The sequence below is a fragment of the Staurois parvus genome, unplaced genomic scaffold (genome assembly GCF_062004578.1).
Source record: "Staurois parvus isolate SC_StPar_1 unplaced genomic scaffold, SC_StPar_1.0 ptg000251l, whole genome shotgun sequence".
Classification (NCBI taxonomy): Eukaryota; Metazoa; Chordata; class Amphibia; order Anura; family Ranidae; genus Staurois; species Staurois parvus.
Genome location: NW_028318047.1, coordinates 3,898,065 through 3,919,060, shown reverse-complemented (window position 1 = coordinate 3,919,060; position 20,996 = coordinate 3,898,065). Strand labels below are relative to the sequence as shown.

The following is a 20,996-nucleotide window of genomic DNA, read 5'->3' as shown; positions in this document are numbered from 1 at the left end:
TGTGAAGTGTTAAGAGGGTGTCTCAGGGTTTCTTAATACTTTATTGTTTGATCACTGCAGTGTTCAGATGCTTTTGTTACTAACAGTACTGTTGGAATCTAATGTGTCTTTTAATAAGCAACATTTTCAGAAGTGAATACATAATACAGTAGGTGCAAATTCAAAGGAAACTTTCAAAAGCACAAGACTATCCCAGTTTGTGGTCGGTATTATTTGGAAGTATTGTGACTGTTTTTTTAAATGTTTAACTCATTAGGGTTTGTTGGACAAGTTTGTGAAATGCAAAGTGCACTAACCTACAGCCAAAAGATATTGTTTTTTATTTGTTTAGTCCAGCCAGGGCAATGAAAGACGACCACCTTGACTGTGCCGTCACTACTGTTTGTGTTTGGCGCATACATATTTTCTATTCTGTGATGCAAAACACATACTTTATTGTGGATTGTAAGTTCCTGCTTTGTCACTAGTCCAGTTTGATTGTATGCAAATACTGAGCACACCAGCTTGTGACCTTACAATCCTATAGATATATGGTTAATATATATATATATAAAACAACAAAAACAGCAACAAAAATAACAAGTGACAAAAAATGTTATAACAGGGCTCACTCCACAGAATACCCCTCCTGCTGTTAAAATAAAATCAACTGTAATATGAGCCTGCTTGTCACAGTATAGAATACACCCTACAGGCACGATCCTGCAAGAGTTTATTTTATTTTAACAGAAGGGGGTATTCCACGGAATTTATTTATTTATTTATTTCAGGTACTTATATAGCGCCGTCAATTTATGCAGCGCTTTACATACATATATTGTACATTCACATCAGTCCCTAACCCTCAAGGAGCGTACAATGAGTGTTGTTATAAGTTGTTTTTTTTTTTGCTTGTTCTATAGATATACCCCTTAAGTAAGGGTAGAAGGTGGCAGTCCTCTAAGGCTGTGCAACAATAGATTTCTTCTTGTTGTTTGAACAACAAAAATAGAAAACTTTCAGGCTTAGCTAACAGAGCAGTGCAAAAGAGAAATGGGTATGCATAAAGTGCAGTAACTAATGCAATAAGTAAAGGTGGATATAGATGACTCAAAAAAAAAAAATTATGGGTTCCTCCATCTACACCAGGAAGGTGAATAGAGGAATCCTCCCTCATGAGGCATTGTATTCTGCCAGGGGGACTCCTGCTGTCAAAATGCACTGATCGGGGGCTGCAGCTACGGATCCAGAAAAGTTTTCCAACATTCCTCTTTGACAGAAGTCTATCTAACAATCAACTTCTGCAAACAGTGCCAAGTTTCAATCCATTCATAGCAAGCTTAAAGTGATTGTAAAGCCTAAACATTTTTTACCTTAATGCATTCCTTGCATTAAGATAAAAAAATGTTTAGATTAAAGTACCATGCCCTCTCCCCCTTATACTTACCTGAGCTCTCACTCGATTCAGCGCAGTGCCTCTCTGTAACTGCTCTCTACTGTTCTCCCTGCTCTCACAGGCTTGGCTGAGAGTAGCAGGAGTCATTGGTTCCCGCTGCTGTCAGTCAAATCCTGTGAAGAGGGGTGGTGCAGAGCCTCGCTGTCTGTGTCAATGGACACAGGCAGCTCAGCTTGGGATTGAGCAAGTGTGCCACCAAAGGAAGTAGCTTCCTATGGTGGCACACCAGGAGTAGTAGTGCCAGTGGGGGACTGAGAAGAGAAGGTTCGGGGCTACTCTGTGCAACTCCATTGCACAGAGCAGGTAAGTATAATCCTGTTTATTATTTTTTAAAAAATAGACTTTACAATCACTTTAAGAGTTTAGTTTAGACCAAGTAATTAGTTACTTGTTGCTGGGATAACTGCACTGTTCACAACTTCATTGCTTTTTGCACAATTTTGTTGAATAAACCTGAACATATCTTGTTCTGAAGATCTTTATTCATCTTTGCTATTGTTAGCTCTTTTTCACATGGATGGTATTCTCTACTCCCCTCTGAAAAGCTAACTGCAACAAATAACATTTCAGTGGACGGTAAAGCATTGGCTGCCAGGAATTCAAGAGGCACCTCCTGAATGTCCTTTTTTTCAGCCAAATTGAGATTTCTATTGAAATACCATGCCACAACTATGAGTCTAGCATCTCACTCTCACATGCATATATGGAAGGAGTGCCAGACCAAAAGATAAATGAGTCCAAATTCATTTATTAATATTGTGCTAAGGCAACCAACGCGTTTTGGGGGTCAAAGGGCTTCAGTTAAAAATGAGAACCTTGAATGGACTCAAAGTAAAGGCTTTCCTGTTTGAATCTTTGCAGGGGAACTGATTGCTGGATTAGGATTCCTGGCCAGCAGTGTCTGCATTAGCAGTTAAGTTCCTATTTTGTCCTTGCTGTTCACCATTTAGTTTATACCATATCTTTGGGACTGCAGACTTTGAGAGGTGACAGTGATTTTTAGTGAGTGGGCTGCATTTTTTTTTCTTATACACCTGTGAAAAAAGGGAAGAGCATGGGGGGTACTTGATGAATCCCTGGTGCCCAACCTATGGGCTTAAAGTGATATGGTGGCAGTGCAGGGTTGGGTGGCCATTTATAAACAGCCTCCTCGCCCCCTGCTTGTGCGCACTCCCTGGGAGCGCGCAGCACCGAGATCTGGTGCCCACAGAGGTCACATGGTACAAGGCTATTCACAACAGCCTTGTACCATGTGACAAGCTGTGACCAATCACAGCTCACACAGTAGTTCTCAATGGCTGCAAGAATGCAGCCAGAGAGAAGGAGAAATGATTGCTTTTACAGCCTTTATGGGTGTAAAAGCAATCAGTGTAAAAAAAAAATAAAAATCATCACCCCCCACAAGTAGTACAGTGTCACCATGGTGACACTGTACTGCTAGGGTGACAGTATGTAAAAAAAACCATAAATAATAATATAAAAAAATAAATAAAAAAAATGTTTAAAAATTATAATTTTTGGTTATAAACTAATTTGTTTTTTTTTTACTAAAAAGATAACGGAATAAATTTTGGCCAAGATTTAAGAAATATTATTTATTTGCATAATTTTATAAGAAAAACACTTTTTTTTCAAAATGTTTGGACTCATTTACATAGCAAAAAAAAAGAAAAATCCCAATGGTGAATAAATACCACCAAAATAAAGCTTTATCTCTCTAAAAAAAAATGCTAAAAAATTCATATGGGTACAGTGTTGCATGACCGCGCAATTGTCATTCAAAGTGTGATAGTACTGAAAGCTGAAAATTGTCCTGGACAGGAAGGGGGTAAAAGTGTCCAGACTTGAAGTGGTTAATAAACATTTTCTGGCACGAGCGATTTTTGGCTGAAAAAAAAACCCAGAACTAGTGGGTTTCTAGAGGAGTGTTTTAGCTGTAAAAATGCTCTAACACTGAAAAACGCAGTAAAATGCGTGGTTAAAGACAATTAAACAAAAAAATAACAAGCATGTTATACTTACCTTCTCTGTGCAGTGGTTTTGCACAGAGCAGACCTGATCCTCCTCTTCCCGGGTCCCCTGCTGGAGCTCCTGGGCCTCCTGCTTAGTGCCCTCAGAGCAAGAAGCTTGCTATGGGGGAACCCAAGCAGCCTCGCTCCCTAGCTGCTGCTCTGAGTGTCCATTCACAAACAGAGCTGTGGCTCTGCCCTACCCAACTCTCTCCTCATTGCCTCACTGGCTGGGATTTAAAGCAGTGGGAGCCAATGGTTCCTGCTGCTGTCTCAGCTAATGAGGAAGGAGATTCCCTGGAGAGCTGAGGCTCTTGTGCACATTGATAGATCACGATGGGGATCAGGTAAGTACTGGGGGGCTGGGGTGGCTGTGCACACAGAGGGTTTTTTACCTTCATGCATAGGATGCATGAAGATAGAAAACCTTGATCCTTTAGAACCACTTTAATGGATGCAAGTAGCCCTTTGGTACCTGCTGTGCAGCTCTCAGACCTCAGCAGTCAGGAGTGGAAATATTGCTTTGTAAAGGGGATGTAATGGCAGTGAATGTCTTGTGAAGGATGCCCTCCTTCTCTGAATGTCTTCTGCAGGATGCCCTCTAATCATTCCCATAGCATTAACCCAAGTCTCTGACTATCTTTTGTAGTTTACTGTATACCCTGACCCTGCCAGGCTTCCGTTGATTTACGTATCCTGAAATTTCATGCTGCCCCTTGGTAATGTCAAATGCTGCAGCTGACATCCTGTATAGCAAATAAGTTGACCACCACTGTTCTAGATACTTCATCTCTGTGAATGCTTCCATTGCTGTGGGTATAATTTGTCTGCCAAATGTTCAACACCTTTACTTTCTATATAATACACCCATAGTTGTTGGTTTTGGTAAGTATGCAGATACAGTCACTAACTTATATTAATGCCTTTCGTGATATGGTATTTAAAGACCTTAAAAATATGAAAATAAAATGTGTGAGAGATCAGAGGACAAAGGTGGGGGCGTAGTAATCCTATCTAAATCAAACTACATTAAAGAAGTAAATAATATACTCAGTGATAAGGATACTTACCTTTTATTGAATAAGAACCCTGTAGGTCCATTTAAGAAATCACTTAAAGCCATTACTTACAAAGGTTATGAAAATAGGGTGATAAATAAAAAAGAAAGAGATTTTTTGTGCCCTTCTGCTCCCAGACTGCCCGTCCTTTATATTTTACTAAAAATACATAAAAATCCAACTAATCCCCCAGGAAGACCCATCATTAGTGGGATTGGATCATTATGCTCAAGGGCAGGGGAGTACATAGATCATTTCCTACAACCGCTGTTTACCAACACTCCAGCATACCTATGTGATACAAAACAGGTTTTACAGGATATTAGTAACATAGTAACAGAGCCCAAAACATTTCTGGTTACTGCAGATGTCACGTCACTTTACACCAATATAGATCATAAGGATTGCATTGAGGCGGTACGGTTTTATCTGAATGATTTTACTAACATGACCCTTTTACAAAAAAAATTTATACTCAAGCTTTTAGAATTTGCGATGACTAAGAACTATTTTTGGTTTAATAACCAATTTTATTTACAAACGAAGGGAGTAGCCATTTGAGCTAAATTTGCTCCCAGCCTGGCCAATCTCTTTATGGCCAGGTGGGAGGAGGATGTAATATATGCCAGAGATTGACCAGAGCTCTCATTTTATAGGCGTTACATATACGATATATTTTTAATCTGGAATGGTGATGAACAGACACTAGTACATTTTTTCGGCACTTTAAATTATAATACACATAACATCAAACTCACTTTTGAATACAGTACTCATAGTGTACACTTTTTAGATCTAACTTTGCTGAATCAAGGGGGAAAGATTATAACAGAGTCTTTCTTTAAGCAAACGTATAGAAATAGTTATATCCCCCTTGATAGTTGCCATCACCCAGTCTGGCTAAATAATATTCCTAAGGGACAGTTCCTCAAAATTAAGAGAACCTGCACTAATATTGATATGTATTTCTCCCAGGCAGCTATATTAAAGAACCGATTACTGGAAAAAGGATATGATGAAGATATGCTAAACTGCACTTTAAACACAGTGGCTAAGATTGACAGAAATACAATATTGAATAAGGAGACTAAACAAAGAACACTTAAGACATGCCCTTTTGTCACTAATTTCTCTATTCAGCACAAAGCAGTCGCAAGAATTATTAAGAACAATTGGAGGATACTTAAAGCAGATCCTACACTAACAAGCTTTTTACCGGACAAACCTGAGACCACTTTCAGAAAAGTTATGCCCCTACGGAATAGAATATCCCCAAATGTGATTAATCCTCCAATTAGCACACCTTTTTTTGCGGAAATGAAAGGATTTTTTCCCTGTAATAAATGTGTGATTTGTCTCTGTAATAAGACTAGAAAAAAGAGAATGGATACCTTCATCTCCACGTCAACAGGTAGAACATATACTATTGACAATTTCATCACGTGCAATAGTAAGCATGTAGTGTACCTACTCCAATGTCCCTGCAAAAAACAATATGTGGGCCGAACTATAAGAAAGTTGAAAGATCTCCTAAGGTAACATGTGACTGATATCAAAAAGGGTTATAAAGAGCATTTCCCTTCTAAACATTATCATCTCTGCCATAACAGGGACCCCTCCTCATTAAAATTTGTAGGCATCGATATCACCATAACACATTGGAGAGGATTGAATAAAAAGAGAGCAGTTTCCCAACAAGAATCGAAATGGATAATTGAACTTGATACGCTATATACAAGAGGGCTCAATGTCGAGTTCGATATTAACTGCTTTATAGATAACAGTTAAAAATATATTATATTTTTAACTTGAATTTTAACATCGACATTTCCATTTTACTCTCTTATCATGCTGATTATATATACAATTTTATATATATTACTAATTTTTTTATTTTATGGCTATTCTATTCTATTTTTTTGTTATCTATTTTAGATATATTTTTATGGGAATTATATATTTGGCTCCTCTTTTATATATTTTTTGATATCCTTGGACTTAGTCATCACAATCCTACTAGTTCATTTTATGAGATGTTTAGTTTCTGTAAGGCACACTTTTATATCGATTTTATTTTATATCAATATGTCAGTTTTTATGTTGTATTGGCCATGATTTTATAATATATTATATATGATTATTTTTCATCACATGACATTACTCCTGATCACCATTTCATTCCTCCCCCCCCTTTTTTTTCTATGTTTGGAATATCATAACTCTGGGGTTTCAATAATAGAATGACCTGAAACCGTTATTATATTGATGCATACTTTTAATAATCACCTTTGGTTTTGATTAAGTATGCACTTGAGGTGCGGGTTACTGCGCACGCGCAGGGATTTTCGACAAGACGGGAGGATTTACAATAAAATTTAAATGGGTTTATATAGTATATATTATTCCCTTTTGCTTGGCAACTTTGTTGCTTATATATAGAAATACTTGTATTTAATTTTAATTCTACTATATTGTCAGTTCCCTGGTGATCATAGTGTAATGTGTATATTAACAATCAGTGTTATAACCCCTTTACGCGTGCGCATCTGGCATCGGCATATGTGAAAGCTGTGACTACAACAAAATGGCGCTGACACACGGCACATGCGCGAAACAGCGGACAATATGGCGCAGGTCAAACCGCGCATGCGCGAATAGTCAGCAAGATGGCAGTCGTGACAATATGCGCGCCATTTGCTGGCTATAAATTAAACACAATAGACGTCGGATGCTCGCAAGCACACCCCCTATGAATACGTGCTTGAGCGTAAGGGAAGAGCTGCAGCGTCCTGACGTCACGCCACCAAGACCCATGCTGGTCCGGCAGCCATCTTTATTCAAATCATGGTCACTCTGTTTTATACTGTTTGTCTATTCCTCGTAATGGATCAATAAATATCCCTTTTGAAACAATATCACACCATTTTGGCATCCTTTCTTGGGGCTCTTGTTGAGCCTAGCACCCACAGAGCCCACCCAGAAAGGAGTTGAGAGGTGTTGCATCCCATTTGATGATCCAGAGGGAAGTCCTTACCAGGATAGAGGAGTCCATAAGAGTATCCAGCTGACCTACTGAGATGTGATATTTTCTCAAATGCATGATGGAATTATGCATCTGGTGAGTGTGTAATTCGAATATTTGATCACCAGAAGATGCACAGTGGATCACTTGATTAGAAGCTTCACATCCTTTGAATATTATATAGACTTTGTCACTTTAGCACAATTAATCACCTTTTTGGATGTGCCTTTGCACTACTGTCACTTCATTTTCCTGTCATTAGGTATATACATTGGTGATCGTGTCATTATTGACACCTCTGTTGATAGATTTATCTCTCAGGTTGTTGGCATTTGCACTTTATACTGATATTTATCATATTTATTAAGTTGATGTTTTAGCGCTGCACCTTTATTCAATAGTTATGCAGATACAGCGCCTACCCAGGTGACACCCTTCAAATCCTGTGACACAGTAAGACAGAATAATGTGCAACTTTATTCAGTAGTGACTGCATGCCGAAAATAAGAAATATGGTTAATGCAAACAAAGGCACAAGTTTAATAATCAAAAGTGAAATCACAGTATTGACATAAGAACATCAACAAATGTGATATAGCATTTCAATTTCCCCTATCTAGACAAACTGATTATAATATAACCAAACCTCAAATCTTTGCATTGGTGAGCTCATGAGTGTGCGATTAGGCTTTGGCAACAAAGTAGCAAGCAATGTACTATCTTTTTAAGAGACCACACACTGAACAATTCAACAAACGTGGTCCCTTGATGATACAATTCGAAAAAGTCTCTTCCGAGAAACTTTACTTTACAAAGCAGACTCTACAGCAATTGTCTGTATTTATACTCTGTATGTAGCTGAACAGTCTTTCCTTGTTTATGCAATGCAGTCTATCATACTATCTTTTGATGGGATGAACTATTATCTTGATATGTAGCAACTCTGTATTGTAGCAGAGTAATGCAATTTTTGAAATCTGAGAGATAGCCACTGTGGTAGAAGGAACTTCTGCAACAGAGGCCATGTGGCACTTACAATGCAACAGTCAACTTTCCCCAGTCCTCTTAGAAAAGTAGAAAAAACAGGTAGAATCTTCTTCAGTTTCTCTGCACTGTCCTCAAGGCAGTGAACAACAGGAATCTGACTGAAGATTCGAGTCTCCCTCAGATATCCCCAAGGTATCTTCTTGCAGGTTGTTCTCTCGTCAATCTCCTTCTTATCAGACGGTGTTTCAGAATATTCCTCTGATATGCCACACAGTCTGCCAGCTGGCATGTGTGTCTCCCTTTTCAGTAGCCAACCTATAGAGGTTAATTACAGTGGCCATTTTGGGATAGACTGAAATCTATTGCTGGAAAGTTGTTAGGGACAGTGACCTCTAGTGGCACCGACAGACTATGTGAAAATAAAAAACAATTGCTGCCACATACAAGTGAAAATACCAATTTTGCAAAGTGAAACAGTTTTGCTGCATAGCTACAGATAGAACAGTAAATGTGTTTGAAATGGCTACATTATAGATGAGTAGACAATAAAGTAAATTCATTCTAATTCCGTTGCAACCATTTGACACTGTGGGGAGCACCATTACAATGAAACAATGGATGGAAATAAATAATACATCGCTAGCAGAGATTTTTATTTTAAAAAAGTATGCAAGATGACAAAAGAAACTATGATACAAAATCAAAATGTATTTTATTTATGATGGTAGTGTAACTGTAAACATTTTTCAATCCATTAGGTAGAAAACTCCTTCACTCCTTCATGTCATGCCCATGAGGATCAGTTATTTGCAGTCTCTGCTTCTCAAGTTTGAGTGTATTCCTGCACTATGCCTAGGATATCAATTGAAAGTAATGTGTTGAACAGGTCCTGCTGCTTAAAGTATATGTAAACCCTCACCATTCAGTTTAAAATAGAAATGAAAGGAAAAACATGTATGTATACTTATAAGAAAACATTATAAATATCTTTTCCCCCTTTTTTGTATAAGTGATCACATTCCATCTGTTCTCAGCTGCAGAAGGAGCTCAAGGAGGAGATACAGCAGCAAACTGGTCTTTACAGTGAATGGCTGTGCGGGGGGGGGGGGTGTCAGCAGAAGTCTGATCATTGGAATGGAGCAGGCGGACTTCCAGCATGGCTAGAGAGCTGACCACACTGTGCTTTGCATGCCTAGTGTGGTCAGTTTTCAATTAGAACGCAGGGAGACTGACAGGAACACCATCCCTCCACCTCTGGAATGAGAATCAATTCCTGAATAATCCTAAGTCCTCATGCACACTGGACGTTTTTACAGCTGCTGTTTTTGGCTTTTGGCATTTTTTTCTACAGCCAGGAAACTCCCCAGCATGTTATCATGTGTCCATGCACACATAGGCTTTAACCACTTCCTGCCTGGCCCATGTCTATAAACGGGTGGACGGGAGCGCTGCTGAAGCAAGCTGACGTTTCTAAACGTCACCCGCATCCAATGCCTGTGTGCGCTCCCTGGTCGCTGTAGAGGACCTCTGTGTGAGGTCTCGATTCATGTGATCACTGATTGGCCAATCAGTGATCACATGAGCAGTAATAAACAAGATGTCACTTCCTGACATCATTGCTTCCTACTTGTGAAATCTGTGACTGATCACAGAGGTCACATGGTACAAGGCTATTCACAACAGGCTTGTACCATGTGACAAGCTGTGACCAATCAATGCTCTCACAGTATTTCTCAATGGCTGCAAGAATGCAGCCAGAAAGAAATTGAAATTATTGCTTTTACAGCCTTTATGGATGTATAAGCAGTGTAAAAAAAGAAAAGAAAATCTCCATCACCCCCCATGTCACTATGCTGACACTGTACTGCTAGAGTGACAGTATGTTAAAAAAAACATAAATAATCATCTAAAAAAAAATACAAACAATTTTGAAAAATTATAATTTTTGGTTATAAACTAATTTTTTTTTTGTTTTTTTACTAAAAAATAGATTAATACATTTTGACCAAGATTTATGAAGAAAGATTTTTTATTTGCAAAATTTTATAACAAAAACACTTGTTTTCCAAATTTTTGGACTTTTTTATTTATATAGTAATAAAATAAAAATCCCAGTGGTGAATAAATACCACCAAAATAAAGTTTTATTTGTCTCAAAAAAATGCAAAAAAATTCATATTGGTACAGTGTTGCATGACCGCGCAATTGTCATTCAAAGTGTGATAGCACTGAAAGCTGAAAATTGGCCTGGACAGGAAGGGGGTGAAAGTGTCAGGACTTGAAGTGGTTAATAAACATTTTTTGGCACATGCGATTTTTGGCTGGAAAAAAACCCCAGAACTAGTGGGTTCTAGAGGAGTGTTTTAGCTGTAAAAATGCTCTAACACTAAAAAACGCAGTAAAATGCTGCAAACCAGCGTTTTTTTGAGCAAAATTTTTGTGTGTGTAAAAAAATGCTAAAAAATGCAACCACAGAAAAATGCAGCTAAAAGCTAATGCAAAACACCTAAAAACCTCTGAACAACTCATGTATTTATCGCGACTTTATACAGCTAACGCTACCAGCATTATTGAACCACCCAGATTCTCCAACTCTGCTAGAGACAACTAAAGTGGTTGTTAACCTCTGAATGAAAAATGAACAAAGTACTGTATATCCTTCTACAATGTGTACTTGTTTCTATCCAAAGCAGAGTTTGATTTCTGCCTGCTGTCTCACTCCTCTGCTACTTGCAGAGGTCATTTCTGACAGGCTGTGCAGAATTCAAGTAATCAAGGATGGGGGAGGAGAGCTCCAGCACACAGCATGTGATTGACAACCTCAGCTGTGCATGTTTCTCTATGAGATTGTGTGGAGGGGTGTGTCCATTCCCTCCACTCAGGTCTCCAATTACACTCAAAGTCAAATAAGCCAAAAGCTCCTGCGCATGAGTTTAGAGGGCTGAAAACAGGGAGGTATGGTGGAACCCAAATAAATGCAAAATTGGAGCAGATAAGCCAAGTCTTGCTGCTCCCGTGTACAACAGAGGAAGTCAGGAGTGACTGCAGGGAAAAATAGAACAAGAGCGCATTGGCCTAGTGCATCATCCCAGATGACAGTTTATTGAATGAAAGTTAAAATATACTCACAAACAAGAAGTGACAAATCGCATAACAACTGACAATCTCTGGAAATATGTTATATATGGCACCAAGGGCCCCGACATAAAAGATGGAAAAAGAGCGCACTGGCCTAGCACAGTGGTCGGCAAGCCGCGGCTCGCGAGCCACATGCGGCTCTTTACACACTTTAATGAGGCTCTTCTGTGTGCCGGGCGCCCGCTCCCCTCCCTCCTCTCGGGCGGCCGCCCCAAAAGTCAGGACTCTGCAGCTAGCCCAGCAATGGGCAAACTACGGCCTGGCGGACCTTTTAATCCGGCCCGCGGAGCGTGATCCAAAAAAAAAACAGCCAGGGCAGCGCGCTCAAATGCAATGATTGGCCAGTCTCGCTGCCACTCACATCCTGATAGCCAGTGATTGGCTGTCAGGATGTGTGTAGGCGGGGCAGCGTGACGAACGTGAGAGGAGCTAGGCTCCTCTCACAGTCCGCCCTGAAGACCGGAACGGTGCGGGAACACGGCGAGAAGAACGCGCGGAGCAAAGGTAAGTGAATTGACACAGGGGGGACTTGGCTTACTACTTGCTACTTACTTACTACTACTATATGAGGGATGAATTAATATGGGGGATGAATTACTATATGGGGGATGAATTACTATAGGGGGGATGAATTACTATGGGGGATGAATTACTATATGGGGGATGAATTACTATATGGGGGATTAATTACTATGGGGGATGAATTACTATATGGGGGATGAATTACTATATGGGGGATGAATTACTATGGGGGATGAATTACTATATGGGGGATGAATTACTATGGGGGATGAATTACTATATGGGGGATGAATTACTATGGGGGATGAATTACTATATGGGGGATGAATTACTATGGGGGATGAATTACTATATGGGGGATGAATTACTATGGGGGATGAATTACTACGGGGGATGAATTACTATATGGGGGATGAATTACTATGGGGGATGAATTACTATGGGTGATGAATTACTATATGGGGGATGAATTACTATGGGGGATGAATTACTATATGGGGGATTAATTACTATAGGGGGGATGAATTACTATATGGGGGATGAATTACTATGGGGGATGAATTACTATATGGGGGATGAATTACTATGGGGGATGAATTACTATATGGGGGATGAATTACTATGGGGGATGAATTACTATATGGGGGATGAATTACTATATGGGGGATGAATTACTATGGGGGATGAATTACTATATGGGGGATGAATTACTATATGGGGGATGAATTACTATGGGGGATGAATTACTATGGGGGGTGAATTACTATAAAAACTTATTGAAACTAAAAACAGTGTACCATCCTATGTATTTTCAGTTTTAAAAATGTGGCTCTCAAAATAAATTTCACTCGTGGTTTTTGCGAGATTTGGTTCAGTTGAAAAAAAAGGTTGCCCACCACTGGCCTAGCACATCATCCCAGATGACAGTATATTGAATGAAAGTTAAAATATACTCAAAAACAAGAAGTGACAAATCACTTAACAACTGACTACTGGAAATATGCTCCATATGGCACCAAGGGCCCCGACATAAAAGAAGTGCCATCCAAGAGCCAAGAAAAGGCTGATGCGTTTCGAGGGAAACCTTCTTCCTCAGATTACACTCAGCTCTCCTCTCTAAGCTGTGCAGTGTTTGACATTAGATTTCTGTCACATACCTCTGAAAGCTCAGAAATGCTGTGCAAATTCTGCATTTTAAAAGACCACAGAGAACAGATGGCGGCACATAAACAGTTACAACTTATGTAGGAGAATTGGTATCACCTTTGACTAGTCACTTCATTGGGTATATGTAAGGATTTGCAACCATTTTAATGCTCTTCCAGGAGTTTACAAAAGAGCATGCCACTCCAGCTGTATAAATCTGGGCAGTGACTGGAACTATAGGTGCAAAAAAGGAGAAATCCAACACATTTCAGGGACACATTATCCCATGAGCATTTTTTAAAAACCTAGGACAGTCTCTGGAACACAGGGACAGTATTATCTACAGTATGTAATCCATATCCTACTAATTGCTTAAACATTTAATAGCGTACTTACAGAATTTTAATGGAACTCTACAACCTTAAATGGCTCCCTCAGTAGATATATTGTGAAGTTTACAATTTAATTGCGTAGAATAGTAAATCTTACTATGCTGACAGCTGGAAAAATAATAGGAAGTGAAATGCTGTAGTAATACCGCACGCATGTAAAATTCAGTAAAGCCAACTGTAGTTTGCTTTAAAGTAAACAGTTTGCAGACTAGTAATAGCTTTTCTGGCATGGGGGATAGGTATTTGTCAGATGCTTAGCAAAGAAGTGTCTCCAAAGTCTGCACCAAGATATCTGTTTATCTATTGTGCTACACAATTAAAACGAATGCTGAGACTAGACAGAGCAGGCACCATGGGTTTGATTAACTAAAGTCAAGCTCACACTGGCAGTGAGGATGAGCAGCCTTCACTTTCCTTTGCCAATAAAATGATGATTGGTGTTGTACATTCGACCAGAGCTCTGCTCGAAGGACAATATCTTGGATGTAGTTTGCTACATCTGATCTATAAACAATGATTTCCCTCAGCTAAAGAACAGCTCTCCTGAAAAATTTAAAACATGAAAATTAAAAAAAAAAAAGGGAAAGACTTATAAAATGGTAGTATAATATAAAGTAAAGTGTTCTAAAGTGTAAAAATATCTAAAATGAAGTTTATAATTTTGTCACAGTTGGAAAAAAACACATTGTTTAACAACTTCCGGAAGGTTTTGTCCGCTTCATGCCCAGGGCATTTTGTGCTACTCAGCACTGTGCTACTTCAACTGGCAATTGGCAGGTAACACTGTGCCTAAAAAAAATTTATATCACTTTTTCACACAAATAGTTTTCTTTTAATGGTATTTTAACCTCCCTAGCGGTCTGATTATGTCAATATTTCTGTGCTCAAAGCGGTACATTTTTTGCATGGAAATATGTCGGTTTTTTTATTCTAGGCCTGTAATTTTTAGGATTAACTCACTGAAATCTGTCCGAACAAGAGTCTAGTAAACATCCCGGGTATGATAAAATTTGGAACACGAAATCATAAATTATAATATAATAAATAATCATAACAATCAATAATATAATAATAATAAATTTAATTCAATAATGTAATCAAACCAAAAACACTGAAATTTGAAATATAGCGCCAAGTTCACACATTACTGAGCTTAGTCACAAAATCGTTTTCAGTGTCTGATGACGAATTTCCCCACAAATCATTATCACTCAATTCTGCAAGTAGTTCTAATTTACTATCGCTGTTCTCTAGCTGGTGACCTAAAGGGATGCTTTTCGGACTCCATGGACATTTCTCAGTTTCCAGGCAGAAAGAACAGTAACAGTGCAGGCAGGGCACAGGACAAAGCACTCGGGACAAAATGTATGTGAAATGGTTTGATACAGTAATGTTTTACTATGTGATTTTAGTCTATTGAGTGAATGTCACTTTTAAAATTTTTGAATTTCCCGCCGGTTCCATCCCCCGTACGTCCCGATGCTCGCAGGGAATGGAACCCAGAAGACGGATGCTGGCAGGGGGGACATCGCAGGCGCGAAGGACAAGGTAAGTGATCGAGGGAATCCCAGAGCAGCGCTGCAGGGTAATCCCAAGTGTAGCTCGGGGTTACCGCTTTTGGTACTGAAAGTTAATGCCGAGCTACACTCGGGAATACCGGCAGGAGGGTTTAATCACCTTTTTTTTTTTGCTATTTAACGAAAAAATACAGAAAAGTTTGAAAAAATTTTTTTTTCTCTGGAGTTCCTAAAATGCCAGGATAGTAAAAACACAACCCAAATAACCTCTTTTTGGAAAGTAGACAGTCCAAGGTATTTAGTAAGAGGCAAGGCAAGGTTTTTGAATTTAAAGTTTTTTTTGTTACAATTTTTTGAAAAATGAAGAAATCAAATAAATCTTTTTTTTTCACATTTTATTTTTACGTACTGTCACCAGCGCAGTACAGCATCATCATATGATTGGTGTGGGGATGATACTGACTGGTGACAGTATGTAAAAATAAAATAAAATAAATAAATCATTTTTTATTAAAATTTTTAAACATTTTTTTTCTTTTTTTTTTACATTTATTTTTTTCTTTTACTATTTTTTATATACTTTCATGAGAGTAGTTCAGTTTCACCATTGTGAGGGGGGGGGGTGATCAGGGATTTTTTTCCTTACACTGGTATTGCTTATTACAGCACTGAGCGAACTATTGGCACTTTATAAATACTGTATAATAATAATAAGCAGTAGTTTTAGATATCATGACTGGGTCTCCATAGCTTGGTTACTGTTGACATGCTGTGATTGGCTACAGCTAGCCAGGTACCATGTGATAGCTGTAAGCCAATCAGAGCAATAATCAAGCTGTCATAAACGGAAGCCCACGCATGACAGTTTGCTTACTCAAATATCATGTGATCGCTATGATTGGTTATAGCAATCACATTATACCCTGGCCGCTCATAGCGGCTGGGTATTGAGCGTTATGATCTGCTTTGTCCACAGGACACAGCAGTCATGGGATTGCACTGCCGTGGGGGGCACGCTAGTACGCATGTGCCTAGTGACTTACCGGTTTTTCTCCTGACCTGGCTGTGGTGCCCGTCTGCAAAAGATGTACTGCGGGTGGGCAGTAATTAGTTAAATAATCAGAAAAAATAGCAAAATAATAATGCATTATTCTGAACTGAGTTGATCACATTATATCCTATTCTTTCCCTGGTAAAGAAAATTGGCCATGATTTATAGGTTTTTTTTTGCTTTCTTTATCCCATTGGGGAGATTTCCTTTCACTTTCTGTCCCATTGCAAAAACAAGAAGTGAGAGAAAATCCCTCCACAGTGAGGGAATCCCTGAGTGTCACCAGATATGTATAGTGCAATCATAAATATATCTGATTTTGAAAATGATGCTGGAATGCAAAAATATTTATTATTACTGATGTATTTAATTTATATGTAAGTTGATAATACTGGTTATTTTAGTTTGAATACATCATGCTGATGTGTAGTCCTTTTGTATCTCATTATAATTAAATATTTCTAAACTTAAAGTGGTTGTAAAGGCTCAAGGTTTTTAACCTTCGTGCATTCTATGCATGAAGGTAAAAAACCTTCTGTGTGCAGCAGTGCCCCCATCCCCCTCATTACTTTCCAAAGCCCCATCGCGATCCAACAATGTGAACAACAGCCTCGGCTGTCCCGGGTCTCTGCCCCCTGATTGGCTGAGACAGCAAATGGGAGCCATTGGCTCAAACCATGGCTGTGTGTGTGAATGGACACATGGAGCAGTGGGTGCCCCCATAGCAAGCTGCTTGAAGAAGTTTGGAACCACCAGGAATCTTCCATGAGCGGACCACCCAGCTTAATCAAGCGATCGAGGGAAAAGAGCCTCAGCCAGGGAGGTAACCAAGCACCCGATGGTCACTCTGAAAGAGCTCCAGTGTTTCTCTGTGAAGAGAGGAAAACCTTCCAAAAGAACAACCATCTCTGAAGCACTTGGCCAGACGGAAGGCACTCCTCAGGAAAAGGCAAATTGCAGCCTGCCTGGAGTTTGCCAAAAGGCACTTGAGGGACTCTCAGACTATGAGAAAAAAAACTCTCTGGTCTGATAAAACAAAGATTGAACTCTTTGGCCTGAAAGCCAAGCGTCATGTCTAGAGGAAACCAGGCACCGTTCACCACCTGGCCAGTACCATCCCTACAGTGAAGCATGGTGGTGGCAGCATCATGCTGTGGGGATGTTTTTCAGTGGCAGGAACTGGGAGGCTAGTCAGGATCAAAGGAAAGAAGAATGCAGCAATATTCAGAGACATCCTTGATGAAAACCTGTTCCAGAGTGCTCTGGACCTTAGACTGGGGCAACGGTTCACCTTTGAACAGGACAACGACCTAAGCACACAGCCCACATAACAAAGGAGTGGCTACGGGCCAACTCTGTGAATGTCCTGGAGTGGCCCAGCCAGAGCCCAGACTTGAACCCGATTGAACATCTCTGGAGAGATCTGAAAATGGCTGTGCACCGACGCTCCCCATCCAACCTGATAGAGCTTGAGAGAGAAGAATGGGAGAAATTGCCCAAAAATAGGTGTGCCAAGCTTGTAGCATCATACTCAAAATGACTAAGCTGTAATTGGTGCTAAAGGTGCTCCAACAAAGTAATGAGCAAAGGCTGTGAATACTTATGTACATGGGGTGTTTTTCTATTTTTTATTTTTCATAAATTGCAAAGATTTAAAAACAAACTTCTTTCACGTTTTTATTATGGGGTATTGTTTGTAGAATGTTGAGGACAAAAAAGAATTTAATCCATTTGGAATAAGGCTGTCACATAACAAAATGTGGCAAAAGTTAACCACTTCCCGACCGGCCGTTGTATATAAACGGCCGGACGGTGGCACTGCAGGGTCGGGTGGCCGTCTATAAATGGCCTCCCCGCACCCTGCTTGTGCGCGCTCCCTGGGAGCGTGCAGCACCGCGATCCGGTGCCCGCTGTGTCCTCCGGACACAGTGAAACACTGATCGTCGGACGGGACCTCTGTACGAGGTCCCGATCATGTGATCACTGATTGGCCAATCAGTGATCACATGCAAAGTAGTAAGCAAGATGTCACTTCTGACATCATTGCTTACTATGTGTGAAATCTGTGAATGATCACAGAGGTCACATGGTACAAGGCTATTCACAAAAGCCTTGTACCATGTGACAAGCTATGACCAATCACAGCTCACTCAGTTCTTTTCAATGAGTGCAAGAATGCACACAGAGAGAAAGAGAAATGATTGCTTTTATATCCTATATGGGTGTAAAAGCAATCAGTGTAAAAAAAAAAAAAAAAAAATCTTCATCACCCCTCACAAGTAGTACAGTGTCACCATGGTGACACTGTACTGCTAGGGTGACAGTATGTAAAAAATAAAAATAAAAATAAAAAATAATAATAAAAAAATAAAATAAAAATGTAAAAAAAAATGTTTAAAAATTATAATTTTTGCTTATAAACTAATTTGGATTTTTGTTTTTTACTAAAAAGATAACGGAATAAATTTTGGCTAAGATTTATGATGAAATATTATTTATTTGCAAAATTTTATAAAAAAAACACTTTTTTTCAAATTTTTTTGGACATTTCATTTACATAGCAAAAAAAATACAAATCCCAGTGGTGAATAAATACCACCAAAATAAAGCTTTATCTATATCAAAAAAATGGTAAAAAATTCATTTGGGTACAGTGTTGCATGACCGCGCAATTGTCATTCAAAGTGTGATAGCGCTAAAAGCTGAAAATTGCCCTGGTCAGGAAGGGGGTAAAAGTGTCCGGTCTGGAAGTGGTTAAGAGCTGTGAATACTTTCTGGATGCACTGTAGAAGAAAGAAAGCAAAAAAGAAGAAAACGAATGCAGCCAACATTTATAATAATTGGTAAGCTGTGATATAATAAATGTTTGCCTTTGTGTTTAATACTGCTTTAAAGGTTTATTTTAGAAGTTAGGTTGTGTTAGGATTTGAGTAATAGCAGGGTTAATTATCAGGATTTCTTTAATCAATGATATCTTAGATGTCAAGGACCATTATTACCTTTAACCTTTCCAAAATACACTAAATTCTTTATAATTCAAAGAAACAAAGTACTGTCTACTTCCTTTACAGTCCTTCTTTTCAGTGTTGTGCTTAGAGCTGGACTGCGAGAAAATAAATTATTTCACAAAGTTAAATGTATTACCTCCAATAATGAGTATACTAGATGTTGATGGCTGCTGGTTACTGTAAAAGTCATGGGCTGATTGAAGCCAGTTACTAAAGACAGTGCTATACTTATGGTGTTTCAAGGATGGACAACTGCACCTATGTCAATGAAGGATCTTGTCATTTGCCCTCCCTTTCTTTTCCCTTTTCCCTTTCACAAAAGCCTTGTATTCTGTTCAGAGAATACAAGGTGTTCAGTGAATCAATAAAGTGAATGCCAAGATCCCCCCTTGTTCGTTCACAAAAGGGGAGAGTTAAGGGTGGTCAAGACAGGATCCATCACTGATGCAGCCATAGCTGTTCATCCCTGCAGCGCCAGAAGTATAGTCCTGTCTCTTGCACCCGACTTTGATCAGCTATGATATATACAGTCACCAGCATCCATCTGCACCTAGTATACTTATTATTAGCTGTTGTTGCTGTTTGCAAATTAACTTTTTTTCTAGAGTTCAGCTTTATTACTCAGTGACAGGTGTGATTTAATTAATCTTTAGGCAGCAATTTCTGCTCAATAAACTGCACATTCCTAGGTAACTGTGTTCTATGGGACAGAATATGACCATTGACTTCCATATTGCTGTAAGAGTAAATAAATGGCCAATTTAGTTTATAGAAGGAAGAGGGATTGTTAATAGTATATTATATTTAGCAGGTTTTACATCCAATGTGGCCTTTATTTAAACAAATCAGTTCACACATTATAATTCTGCTGATGTAAACTACAATTTGATATGACGCATATGCCAAAATAGTATGAGATTCCTAAGGACAGCATTGGTATACATTAGTTCTAAGCTCCAACTGACAAGTCAAGCTCTGATAGAAGTAGTATGCCACAAATGTGCAACCATCTATAAACCTGGTTTACTGATTTTTAAAGGCAGGACCATCCTGCAACCATCTATAAACCTGGTTTACTGATTTTTAAAGGCAGGACCATCCTGCAACCATCTATAAACCTGGTTTACTGATTTTTAAAGGCAGGACCATCCTGCAACCATCTATAAACCTGGTTTGCTGATTTTTAAAGGCAGGACCATCCTGCAACCATCTATAAACCTGGTTTGCTGATTTTTAAAGGCAGGACTTAATTCAATGACATAGTGTACAAAGCAATACAGTTATGTAACTCAAAACAGTCAATCAGGAATTATAGTTTAGAACCCAAATAAATGCAAATTAATAACATATGATTTCATTGCTAAAATTATTACACACTATCACTTTTTGTATTAGTATTTTTAAATATATGTATTAACAATGATGCGCAGTACATATAGTACTGAAAGGGATTAGGCAGGTTGATAAATTAGAAGAGTTACTAGTTTATTTTTATCAACTAATAAAATGGAAAGAAAATGAACAGAAGAAACATTGAAATAAAATCAATATTTGGCATGACCATTCTCTGCCTTTAAACCAACATTAGTTATTCTAGGTACTCAAGCACGCAGTTTTTGAAGGAACTTGGCAGGTAGGTTGTTCCAAACATCTTGGAGAACTAACCACAGATCTTCTGTGGATGTAGGCTGCCTCAAATCCTTCTTTTTAT

General features: G+C 38.8%; 1 protein-coding gene across 2 annotated transcripts in view; it reads left to right on the top strand.

Moving 5' to 3' along the window:
- Positions 1-20,996, top strand: part of PDE1A (phosphodiesterase 1A) — a 351,420-nt gene that overhangs the window by 75,215 nt on the left and 255,209 nt on the right. The window lies entirely within an intron of this gene.